Source organism: Drosophila biarmipes, chromosome X (genome assembly GCF_025231255.1).
Source record: "Drosophila biarmipes strain raj3 chromosome X, RU_DBia_V1.1, whole genome shotgun sequence".
NCBI classification, from domain to species: Eukaryota; Metazoa; Arthropoda; class Insecta; order Diptera; family Drosophilidae; genus Drosophila; species Drosophila biarmipes.
Window position 1 is genome coordinate 10,522,501 of NC_066611.1, and position 11,272 is coordinate 10,533,772.

General features: G+C 39.0%; 1 non-coding gene across 1 annotated transcript; it reads right to left on the minus strand.

Moving 5' to 3' along the window:
- Nucleotides 1–4,085: 4,085 nt before the first annotated feature.
- Trnas-aga (transfer RNA serine (anticodon AGA)) lies at nucleotides 4,086–4,167 on the minus strand. Its single transcript has one exon. It is a non-coding gene; the product is annotated as a tRNA-Ser (tRNA).
- Nucleotides 4,168–11,272: the final 7,105 nt, after the last annotated feature.

Here is an 11,272-nt window from a genome sequence, read left to right on the forward strand (position 1 = left end):
CTCAGCGCGGTATGACATTTCTCATTCTGACAATTATTTTCATTTTGGCAGCCAAAAAACTGAATTTTTATGGCGAAAAACGGTCTTCAGATTTTTGCCAAAAAAACGATATTCAGAATTTTCTCAAAAATACGATTTTTCTATCCGGTTTTTAAGTCGTAGTTTAGCCAAATCAAGGCGTACAGCCAAAAGACCGACTGTGTTGATCAGCTTGTTTAATATGCTAACGATCCCAACCACTTTGAGGTAAATTTAAATTTTGAAACATTTTTTCATTTTTTGTAAGGGGGGGCATCATGATTTTTTGCAAAAAATCTCCAAAGTCAAAAATGTTCAGGTTTGAATGCCAATGGATTGGAAATTAAACGACGAGCTCAGCGCTGTGATTTTGGCATCCATAAAACTGAATATTTATGGCGAAAAATGGGCTTCAGATTTTTGACAAAAAGCAATTTTTAGGTATTTATAAGCGATTTAAACTCGATACCCAACGACTGAGTCTCCACCGAAGGTCTCCAGTTAAATCGTGAATTCCGCAAAAACTCGGCCCGCACAACGTCTAAGCCAGAGGTGAGGTAAGGTGGTTGTGGGTCAGGTGTAAAGCAGGCGGCCAGACAGATAGCCCACTCCCTTCGTATCTAGCAAGCGCCAAAGGACAGACAGTTTATTTCATATCTCGGGGAATATATTCGGGCTTAATAATTAATTTTTGGCGAGCCTCTGGCGCCGTGTCCTTTCGCAGGAGCAGAGGCCTTGTTGAGCACAACCGGCGACATCCGTTTCAGATTTGGATCTCCACACCGCTCCTTCGGGGCGGCCAGCTTTGGTTTTTGTTGGTAGCTGATTAGCCGCACTTAGTGGAACGGCATTAGGCCACTTGACGAAATTAAAGGGATACTCCCGTCGCCGTCGTCGTCCTTCTGCCAGCGCGGCAGAGGTCCTTGGGCGGTCGTGTGTAACGGCGACAGCTGCTAAGACGTGCAAAATAAACAGAAATTCCTACCGAAAATATAATCCGGAAGCAGCCACATAATGACAAACGCCGTGTGGAAGCGAGACGGTCAGAGAGAGAGGGGGATAGAGGAGCAGATCCAGGACGAGACAGACAAAATGCCTTGTTCCAGCTCGAGCCGAAAAGAGGAAAAGGATTATAAAATATGGCAAAAAAAAATGAGGGCTAAGTTCTCCTCATCGAAGTATCAAATACACTTTGTAAATTAATTTAAACTATATTAAAAGCACCGATGACATTTTGAAAAATATTTTGAAATATAATACAACATAGTTTTGGTTTTAGGTATACCAAACTTCAGCATTCATTCTCCAAATTTTTCAGGTTTTTAAATTTCCAAAAGCCCCCAGAAAGGGTATAAAGGATATAAGCTTAAAAAAGAAAACATTGACTCGGGGCGATGGGCCAGCACCATCGACAGCGGCGTCATTTGGCGTGCATAGAAACCGTTAGTCCGGCCCTCAACAAAATACAAGTAAATATATCCCAAAAAAAAAGGAAAAACAAAAAAAAGACAAGGGCTCCCCGCCCGAATGTTTGTACTTTAAATGACATTCCGCAGTAAATTTCACGTTTATAGCCGGCACACAACAAATAAATATCAAGCGTTCAGCGGCGCTGCAAGGACTGCCAAACAATTGAAAGTGGACGAAAAACGAAACGGATGAGGGAATCCTGCTGTCGTCCTGCTGCCACCGTCGGGATCAGGATCCGACCAGCAAAACAATAAAAAATGATTGCACAAAATAATAAAATAGCGGCGGAGGACAAAGGGAGCCCTTCTCGGCGCTTCTCATAAATTGAAATGAGTAAGAGGCATCGTCATAGGATGCCAGCAATTCGGAGCACATACTGAAACGGCTATAAATCCACAATATGTGCTATAATAAACACAAAAGTCTAGGCTTAAGGGGTGGGTGGTACAGTAAATATTTAATAGGATAGCCCCTAGTTCTTTTTGAAAAATTATATTTAAATAAATACCAAGTACTAAGACATTAAGATAAGCACCACGGGATCTGGAAGTTCTTTCCCACCCGGAATAAGTCTGTGGCCATCTGGGAGTCAGGGTGGGGCAATCAACTAGTCGTTTGCCCAGGCCCAAGTCCTGAGACGAACGTATCAGCGGCACTTCATCTTGATTGACATGCGCATTGAGAGCGTTGACATAATGATGGACAGACCTGATCGCCGGCTGGGCTGCGTTGCTTGATGTGGCCGCGGGATCCGGGATCCCAGAACTGGGAACTGGCAACTTGGAGCTGGAAGCCTGGAGTCGGCGCTTGGAGTTGGCCACACCGGCCGATATGCGTAATGAGAGGAGCCCAGTCGCGATAGCGGTGATTGCGGCCTTTAAGATTTTCCACAATATCAATTTTCATTGTTTCGAGGTCCGCAATCCCCAGATTGCCGCCCCTTCGGCTTTGTCACTCACGATCTGTTCTCGATCGGTGCGATCTGCACTATCTACGATGACATAAATAGACGCCAATTAAATGGTCCCTTGATGGGACACGTTTTTTCGGTCCTTACACTTGGGAAAAGTGGGCTTAAGTTGGGAGAATTTATAACCAGTAATATATAATTATATACGTTTGATAGTCAGACAAAAATAATTGATGCAATTTTTGTATATTTAAAACTGTTTTAATTAAATTTAGAAAGGTAAACCCACGATAAACATCACTTTAAATTTTGTGGAACTGGAAAAAAAATATATTTTTATTTTTATTTTGAGAACCGGAATTGAGGCAGCCACAAAGTAACAGCAAAACGGAAATAATTTTACAATAAATTATATCAAAACGAGTCGCACACCCACAGCCACGCAAATATGACACAGAAAGTTATCGGTGGCGGCGGCGGTGGTGCTGGCAGGGGGGCGGTGAGGGGGCGGCCAGGACGACAGCGGGACCGAACCAGTTTCTTGAAACTTTGCGAGACATAACGGCGTCTGCCAAAAAGGAAGCAGACAAAGTCCAACAACAGCCACCGAGGCCAAAAGCCACAGTCGTGGGCGGGCAAGGAGGGGGCGTGGCGCGCCGAAGTCGACGGAGGGAGGACCCTCGAGAACTTTTGTGGCGACAATTTCCCCGATTTTCCATACCCTCAACGAACTGGGCATCACAACATCCCAAGCATTCTAAAATGTAAATATAATATGATATAATATAAAACTAGAGTCAATAAGGTAAGTCTTAGTCTTCGTTTTCTTATAGAGACATAAAGGGTTTAACATTTTTAAAAACAAAAATATTAACCCTAAAAATAGTATCATTGTTAAGCCTCTCTTTTTTCGGGGAAAGTAGATTCAAATTATGTTCTATTCTTTTCTTATTTGCTATCCATCGACCTGAATTAAACATAAATATTTAAATGTTTCTGAGGACAAAGTCAGTCCTTAGGGTATTCGGCTAAAGTTTTGAGAGCCTGACCATTTTTTTCCATGCTTATTTCAGTCTGTTTTTGTGGCATTCGGCCTAAAATGCCGGGACCTGTCGAAACTTTTTCATCGACTTGCCGGAATTGTGAGTGGGTGCCAAGGTAAGAGTTTGCTCCCGCTTATCGTCAACTGGCAGGAACATTTCTTTTTGTTATACTTAACTTTATTTATTCTTATTTTTCGTATCGACTATCGAAGGATTTGATATGGGGGCCACAACAAGCGGCTGGGAAGAGATTTTACTTTAAGCCTAAAGACAAGTACAACATATAATTGGCTGATATTCAGGAAATAGACGGAGACAGTTCTTCCAATATTAATAGATACTTTTTGAGCTCTTCTAAATTGTCGCGAATTAGACAGAGAAAGAATCAAGTGATCTGTAAATAAAAATTGGGGAATTAAATAAAATTCCATATACTATAAATCCTGCTGAGAACTGAACTCGGTATTACCATTCTATAAGCGGGCCACTCAACCACTGGGCTACGTTGTATCATGAGTAGCTAGTATTTGCTTGGTTCAACTTAAAGATCGCGGACTTATAAATAGGCCTAAAAGATTTATAGCACGTATTTCTTTTATAACTCCATGAAATTTATTTATTTCTAAAAAAGAAGTTCTCTTGATCGCAGTCGGTAGGATTCGAACCTACGCTCCCAGAGGGAATCTGATTTCTAGTCAGACGCCTTAACCGCTCGGCCACGACTGCCTGATGAGAGGGTGTTGCAAATATAGTCTCAAGAGGTGGAAAGAAACAAACCTGCTTATAAACATACTTCTTAGTAGCTGAAACGAGAGATAGTTAAGTGGGTTATATAAAAATTATGATGTATTCAGCCTTTGTCAAATATATTATTCTGTTTTGAAAATAAATGTTTGTTCAGCTCTAGTTCTAGCAATAAACTGCCTATAGAGTGGGTTTAGTATAAGACAAAATTATGACAAGATATTGTTGATCCAGTTGTCCGAATAATTTTATTTTATTAATAAACCACCAGAGATATAAATAATAATAATAATAAATATAAACAATATTGCTGAACTTCGTTGATAAGTATATTTAGTAGATATATTTCGATTTGAATTTTTTAAGATACTATATCTGAGAATTGTTAGTTTCATTTATAGGTGTATGCTGGGTTTTGAAATAACTTTCCACTTTCAACAAATTGAATTCTAATTTATTGGCTTGCCATTCAGGTGGGATCGTAAACCTAGTCCGCGCCCCCTCCTCCCCCTGCTTGGCCCACCCTTCAGCTGTCTTTCGACGTCTGGTGCTTTGTCAGATTTTCTTATTGCGTGCTCTTAATGACACGGCTCCAATTAAAGCGGCGCACATTGTCAAAACAGCCGCCAACGAATTGAAATCAAGACGGGGCCCACAACAGCAACAAGCATCGGGCACTGGCGCAAGTTGAAAGCTTCAATTTACCACCCATTGTGCCTTATGGCAACTCTGGCAGATCTTTGGCAGACCCAAAGACAGAAAGGAGACCACGGCGCATGCGCCCAGTTCCTGTTTTTATTTTCGATCGCCGCCCGCCCCCGGTGCCCCCAGAAGTGTCCCCAATGGTGGGATATGCAAAGAGAGAGCACCTGTTGCGGGGTCTTGGGGGACGTAGCTATAGGGATGGATGCACTGATAAAAACAAGGAACCCTCATATAATCTTATTTTAATATAGCACATTATAAAGTATCTAATCAAATGATATAACATTAATTAACATATTAAAGGATCCCAAAAACCAACGAAAGTATCTTAATAAACCCAAATATTTACTACTACCTAACTTTGTATCATTTTATTTTTGTTCTTAGTATCTTTGTATCGTTGTATCTTTGTATCGTTGTATCTTTGTATCGTTGTATCTTTGTATCGTTGTATCTTTGTATCGTTGTATTATAGTATCTTTGTATCGTTGTATCTTTGTATTGTTGTATCATAGTATCTTTGTATCTTAGTATCGTTGTATCGTTGTAACGTTGTATCTTTGTATCGTTGTATCATAGTATCTTTGTATCGTTGTATTATAGTATCTTTTTATCGTTGTATCATAGTATCTTTGTATCGTTGTATCTTTGTATCGTTGTATCATAGTATCTTTGTATCGTTGTATTATAGTATCTTTGCATCGTTGTATTATAGTATCTTTGCATCGTTGTATCTTTGTATTGTTGTATCATAGTATTTGTATTTTGGTATCTTTGTATCTTAGTATCTTAGTATCTTTGTATCGTTGTATTATAGTATCTTTGTATCGTTGTATCATAGTATCTTTGTATTTTTGTATCTTTGTATCGTTGTATCATAGTATCTTTGTATCTTAGTATCTTTGTATCTTTGTATCTTTGTATCTTTGTATCTTTGTATCTTTGTATCTTAGTATCTTTGTTTCTTTGTATCTTTGCATCTTTGTTTCTTTGTATCTTTGTTTCTTTGTATCTTTGCATCTTTGCATCTTTGCATCTTTGCATCTTTGCATCTTTGCATCTTTGTTTCTTTGCATCTATGTATCTATGTATCTATGTATCTATGTATCTATGTATCTATGTATCTATGTATCTATGTATCTATGTATCTATGTATCTATGTATCTATGTATCTATGTATCTATGTATCTATGTATCTATGTATCTATGTATCTATGTATCTATGTATCTATGTATCTATGTATCTATGTATCTATGTATCTATGTATCTATGTATCTATGTATCTATGTATCTATGTATCTATGTATCTATGTATCTATGTATCTATGTATCTATGTATCTATGTATCTATCTATCTATCTATCTATCTATCTATCTATCTATCTATCTATCTATCTATCTATCTATCTATCTATCTATCTATCTATCTATATATTTATCTATCTATACATCTGTATATCTACCTATCTATGTATCTATCTTTATATTATATATATCTACCTATCTATGTATCTATCTTTATATTACATATATATCTACCTATATATTATCTATTTATCTACCTCTATATTTATCTACGCATTTACCCATCCATCTATTTATCGGGGTATCGATGTATCTATCTATTTTTCTACCTATTTATCTCTATCTATCTATATATCTTTTTAGCTCTTTATCAATCTATTTACCTTTTTATCTATCTATCTATCTCTATATATATATCTATCTATTTATCTTTCGATATATATATCTATCTATCTGTCTGTATATATTTATCTCTATCTGATCACCTATCTATCTACTAACTATCCATTAATATATATTTTATTAAAAGCAGTATAGGATAGACCAATAAAGATTTCATCTATGGTTCCCACTTGTTGCCCAGTGTATTTGAGAGTGGGGAGCGCGGAGTTGAGTTGGTGGCGCGTGGGTTAAGCAAATTTCTTGATTTACGTTTTGCGGTGGCCGGTTGACAGGCAACGCGAACCCCGAAAACACCAGAGCCCCAGAAACACCAAAAAGAAGTCCCGCGAAGTCCCGAGGCCCCGAAGCGGAGACAGCGGTTCCCCTTGATCTGGATTTGGCCATGGATGCGGACTGTGCGGATCCGTTTATGGGCTACCTATAAGATACATTTAAGCGACGACCCCTGTTACAAATTTTACAGCTAAGCAAATCGCTGGAATTAATTGCCCGGCGATAAGCAGGTGCCCCTTCAACATTCAATTAAGTTGTTGGCCGGGGATTGCAGGTGCAAGATGTAACCCTAATCCCTTTTCGCGGAGGCAACTTGGCCCGCGGAGGAGGTGCGAAATCCATGGCGCACGGCAGCCGAAAAATGCCAAACACTCGGTGTTCCGGCCCCTTCGCGAAGCACGGTGTCCGTTACTCAGGCATATCCCCATAAATCGAGGGCCGCCGGATCCCCTGTGTATTATTTGTATTTTTTTTTTTGTTTTCTTGCCTGAAATCCAAGACTGCAAAACTGGCAGCTGCCCCTTGCCACTGAGGTAGTCGCATTACCGGCATATCGCCCCGGGGCCACGCAATTTATGGATGCGATTAGGCTGGGGGAACAACACGCGTCCCCTGAACCCGGCACTATGCTATGTACCACATACATCCATCGCTGGGGCTCTTAACATTCCCCGATATCATCCGCGGCACATACCAGGTCATTCCCCTCGTTATTACATCACTTTTTTGTCAGCATAAATCGATTTATTGGGCATCCCTTCGCAGCGCATACTGCCCCTTGAGTTGTTGACTTTTCAGCATTAATTTGTGTTAACCCGTTTCACTTAAAAAGGTTGATAAGTACGCAATTAAAAGTACTTATTTTAATTGTATATTGTATCTTTGTATATTTGTCTAATATTTTTTTAATTCTAAAGATGTGCATGTGCATTATATAAATTGTTATATTTATATTTTTACTTATGTAAAATAAATTTTAACATATTAATAATAATTTTAAAGAATAGATTACTTATTTTATACAGAACTCTATAATTTCAAACAATATTTTTATTTGTTCTATTCAATCATTTTATACTGCTTAAAGATTGTCTTTCCTGAACAAGTGAGTGAAAACCAGATCCTTTCTCTTTCCACTTGTTTGACTTTCGGATTTCTGCGCCCAAACTGCCTTATCTTATCTGCATTTCTTTATCTAATCTTGGGGCCTAATTTGTGTTGCATTTTATCACCCTGCTGGCCTAGCAAATCATCTTCGCAGATTCCTCGCCCACAGGCTGCGCTCCGGCGTTTTCCCTCAATTTTCCCGCCTTTTCCCAGACTTTTGCCGACCCCCTCCCGGGGCTGACGATCTGTTTATTGGAGGCATCGACTGCCAGAATGTCAAATGCACGCAACACCAGCCAAATGCCATTAGCTTCTCCCCGAGTTTCGCCCACTTTCCGCCGGCCAACTCCACTCGGCCTTTCTCTTTCTCAATCTCCATTTCTATCTCTTTCTCTGTCCCCAGCTGCCGTCTCTGTCGCGCGCTGTATGGCCCATTACGCTGTCCATTTGAGTGGTCATTATAGTAAATTTGATTTGGACTTGGCTGCCTTGCTCAAGCTGGAACACTTGGCCCGTCTGGATCGTCACTGAAAAAATTATAATTTTATTTTTATTTCAGTATTTCATGAATCAAAATGTTCAAGAAGATTTTGAACTCAAAAATATCTGATAATTGAATAAATATAAATTATCAAGAAGAATTTTCTCTTAAAAAACGGATGATAGTTTTCTATCTATTTGAATTGTTCCCTGGTGAATTAAAAACTTTGTTATTTTCCCAAGGACAAATTCTAAATTAAATAAAATAATAAACAATAAAAAAAATTGAATTTTTATAATAACTAAAAATATTTAAGGTTTAATTAAGTAAAGATACAAATATTTAGAATAAACTTGTAAATTCAATTTATTGAAATGCAATCTATTTAAAAATAAAAATAATTTAAAATACCTCAAATCACAAAAAAATACAAAAAAATAAAAACATTTCTATACTCTACATAGGTAGACCCTATTTTCCGTAGTGTAGAACAGCCTGGGCCACATCATCAATAGCCGAGTGACACAGCAGGAGTGGCCAGGGGGCAGGGGCGCCGGCCGGCACACTGAGAGGGGGCAGCTGAAATATCGAACACGTAGTTAATCAATCCATTGGTGGTCCGAAAACACGACGCGCCAGCAATTACTGTTAACTGGATTGTTGCTGTTACCATTCCTCAGCCTGCCGTACGCACTTTTCGCCATGGGCGGCGACGCGGGCGGAGGGCTGCGAAGGGGTGCCCCGGCGAATGGAATTGCCAACTGGCAACGTGGGCGGCAACATCTCTCACAGTTGGCAACATTCTATTTTCCAATTCTTCCGCAGGCTTCTAGCCCCTTTTATTTTCCCCAAGCTGCAATTAAAACGGTTTCTGGGCCACATTTCATCGGTGACAAACGAGTAATTACATTGTCACTACGCTTAAAAGACTCTAATAAAGGTGAAATATAGAAAAAGAGACGATCTAGAGATACCAAAGATAAAATAATTAAAGAGAAAATTTTTATGCAAGGCTTTTAAAAATATTTTATAATTCTAAGAGATTCTATTTTTGTATCTCTTTTTAAGCATTTTTATATCTAGAAACAAAGATATTATCCGATCTGAAAAATACTTAAGTTCTGTAAACGGTCTCTAGTTTTTCCTCGACATTTAAGTACATGTATCTCATGGTCTTAAAAGGCTCTAATCAAGGTACCTCTTTTGAAGCATTGGTATATCTAGAAACAAAGATATTATCCGATCTGAAAAACACTTAAGTTCTGTAAATGGTCTCAAGTTTTTCCTCGACTTTTAAATACATGTATCTCATGGTCTTAAAAGGCTCTAATCAAGGTGAAATATAAAAAAAGAAACGATCTTAAGATCTGAAAAACACTTAAGTTCTGTAAATGAGATCAAATAATTAAGAGAAAATTGTTATGCAAGGTTTTTACAAAAATATCTCATAATTCTAAGGGACTCTGTTTTTGTATATTTTTTAAGGAATATATATACAAAGATATTATCCGATCTGAAAAACACAAAAATTCCGTGAAAGGTCTCCGGTTTTTCCTCGACACTTAAGCACATGTACCTCATGGCCTGCCCTGCGATTAGATTAGTTATGCCTGGCTAAGCAAAGACGCGGATTCCGATTCCGATCCAAGAGGCGGCAGCTTGAAAAGGAAAGTGGGCGTGGCCAGGTGCAGGGCGTAATTACCGGGCGGGGGGCGGGGTAAGTGCAGGGGGAGGTGGATACACTTTGCATACCCGCACACACAAACACCCAGGCCTTTGACTGCTTTCTTGTCGCGTTTCGCATAATTACGCGCAAAGCTCAATTCTAGACTTAATTAAAATTATTAATACCAGGGGCGGCCCAAAGGGGGGCTTAGGGTGGGGACGGCCATGGAGGCGCGCAGAAAATGCGTTCAGGCGGCCGGAACTAATAATGCCTCGCATGCAAAGCGGCTACTGCCCATGGGCGATGGCAGCGTGAGGCGATATCGTGCTGGAGATGGCACTGTTGCACAGAGAACAGATCTATTACCATGTTGGAACTAAAATATGTATACAAAAAAATGATATTTTTTCTGAATTGCATAAAATTCTGGGTTTCTGGTGATTTTAAAACATTTTTTTAATTTAGTACATTTACTTAACCTAAGGATATTTTTTCTAATAAACAATTAATAGCCATTAACTTCAAATTCCAAAATTCACGGTGAATATATTTGTGTAAGAACATCTTTTAGCTCTGTTTTTTGTAACCTTAAATTTTTATTTTATTTTAAAGAGCAATTGTTTGTTAAGTAAATTTTTAATGTATTAATGTGTTTTGTATTAATAATTAATAAATAATTAAAATGGTACAACCCATATTTCCTAAAATAAAAAATAGGTAGAAGCTGCTTCTTAATTTTTGAAATGATTTGAGGTAACACTAAATCTGTTAGATTATATCTATAATACTTAAGTCCTACACTTATAAGTCTCGAGTCTTGTGTGCTTAGTGTATTGACTCAGGGGTAATTAAGAACTCCCACTCCACTGAGGCAAACTTTGGATCGAACTGCAGAACGACAGACCCTTTCAACCCACACATATCTTTCTTTCCAGTCTTCTGCAGATCATTCTTCTTTGGGCGAGAGTGGCTCCCGACTTGTTGCTGCAGTGCTGCAAGTTGCAACTTGCAACTGGCGAGTTGCAGGCTGCAGGTTGCACAGCCGGCAATCAGCACGCAATTGCGAAATGTTTTGCCTAATAGAATCCCATGTGCGCTTCGCATCGCATCGCCTCGACTCGACCCGACTCGCATGCAAATTGCGAAC